Source organism: Vigna radiata, unplaced genomic scaffold (genome assembly GCF_000741045.1).
Source record: "Vigna radiata var. radiata cultivar VC1973A unplaced genomic scaffold, Vradiata_ver6 scaffold_262, whole genome shotgun sequence".
NCBI lineage: Eukaryota > Viridiplantae > Streptophyta > Magnoliopsida > Fabales > Fabaceae > Vigna > Vigna radiata.
Genome location: NW_014543980.1, coordinates 198797 through 201311, shown reverse-complemented (window position 1 = coordinate 201311; position 2515 = coordinate 198797).

The window sequence follows — 2515 nt, the reverse complement described above, 5'->3', positions numbered from 1 at the left end:
GTCCTCAAGCAAAACAAGATGTAACTCAGTTTTCAAACAATCAATACAATGGATTAATACTTTCCAAAACTCTTTCGTCCAAGACAAGTAATCACTCTTAGCTTATTATAAAAATATTAGTCAAGATGTATAAATGCATTACTTCCATTAAACTCAATATGGTGATCACATAATCACAGTCTTTCTAAAAGATGCTATTATCATGAATGACCAATTAACCAAACACAAATGCAATCATGTATAATTGGAACTACTCCTCACCAAGAAAAGTGTTTCACTCAAGCACACATGTGTATATTGAGGTGACTCATTCTCTCTACTATCACAGTGTCACACAAATTAACTTTGCCTTTGATTTAACCACAATCAATCATACTCAAAAGCAAGTTATCATCACAAGGACTTTTTATGGCTTGTAATGTGGTTGGGCTAAGAAGAACATTGGTTTTTCTGGATCACAAAATCCTTGAGTTAAGAGAGTTATTCACATTCATAGTTTAAACACAAAGTTTCTTTAAACAACCAATCTCCCTCGTTCCCAACTTTCCCTTTTCTTTGCATTGAACTTTTCTTCTCATTCCCAACTTTCCCTTTTCTTTGTGATCATATGACACATGCAAGCAAGTGATTTAATTATAGAAACCTAGGCAAAGTCATTCATGCTTTCAAAGTAATAGCAATCATTCAATCAAAAACTCTGGAGTTCAAAACCTCACATATGCTAATTTCAAGTTCCAATACATACATACATATCCTTCTCAATATCACAATCACAATCATGTTATCATGCATCTGTTCACATATATTGTGAACCACCAACTGTAGATAACATCTCATATATCATCTCAACATCAATTAATATAAAAGCCTCATCAAGCATACTCATCACAAATCATCATCAACCCATTGCATCAGATATAAGTTTTAAACCAAGTACATCAACACCTATTCTAAAAACAAAAGCAAATATAACATAATTTATAAAAATAAGTTTAGAAAACTAGGTTGCCTCCTAGGTAGCGGTTGTTTAACGTCACGAGCCTGACCCAAACCTTTCTAGCACTTGTTTGTAAGTGCATACCTTTCCAACACCCTTCAGTAGGTGTGCTTCCCTGTATCCTTCAATAGATACCTAAATCTTCTAGCATCCCTCAGTAGATGTTATCCCAGTAGCATTCATCAGTAAATGCTGACAGTGACATCCATCAGTAGATGTCTATTCACCGTCCTCTTTCATAACAACATCCATCAGTAGATGTTGTAGAAGCATCCATCAGTAGATGCTATCATCACTGCCATCAGAAGTAGCATATAACCTAAAAAAAAACTTAAACATACAAAGAAAAATCAAATCCAAATCACACAAATAATTAAAAAGAAAAAGTTAGAAATTGGGTTGCCTCCCAGCAAGCGCTTCTTTAAGGTCATTAGCTTGACCCGGTAAAGCCCAAACACCCATCAGTAGGTGCTGATATTCTATGTTGGCTTTCTTCCTTCCTTCATGACACCAACAAAATCTCAAAAATTTCCTTGTCACCAACTCTAAGGATTCTCAATCTCAAGAGTGTGCTCTGTTTGCTTTGATAGTCTTGACAACCCATAACCTATTATGAAATTTCATTGGTGTGCCAGGTTTGGGTTTGTCACTTTTCACATCAGGGTGTTGGTGAACCAATTCTCCTTCATTATCTGCCTCCTGATGATCTTGTGCTCCTAGTACAAATTTTTATCCTGCACACACTAAAGAACACTACACTAGAGCACAAAATTAGTCCAAAAAATAAAAACCGTAAAAATATCATTTTAATTTTTTATTTTTTTTTATTTTTTTTATAAAAACAGAAAAACAGAAAAAGATATATTACTATTTTTTTAAATAAAAACAGAAAAATAAAAACAGAAAAAGATATATTATATATATATTTTTTAAATAAAGATAGAAACATAAGAACAGAAAAATAAAAACAGAAAAATAAAAATGGAAAGATAAAAACAGAAAGATACTCCCCTTGCTTGATATTCTTTTCTTTTTCTTCTTCCTGCTAAATTTTTTCAAAAAGTTGAGAACACCAAGCACCTGTTTCCATGTCTCATTCATAGGAACTTTAATCTCCAATTTCTTGAAGATTTCAATAGAGCACTTAAACTTCTTTTCTTTCCTATGATATTTTTTTGATGAGGAAGAGGTTTTGAATATGATCTTTTCTTCTTTCCTCTCTTCCTCTTTTTCGTAATCTCCTCCCTCAACTTTCTCTTTTTATCTTTTCTTCTTTTCTTCTTTATTTTCGCATACTTTTTCTTTTTTTCTTTTTTCTCAACCACTTTTTTTTTCTTCCTCATCATCATTATCTTCCTCAACCAACTTTTCTGTTTCTTCTTCCTTTAAATCTCTCTCTATCTTTTCTTCCTCAATCTTCTCCTCCTTTTTCTCCAATTTTTTCTCCTTTATCTTCTCCTCTATCTTTTCCTCATCTCTCTCTATCTTCTCCTCATTAACAACCTTATCAATTTGTGT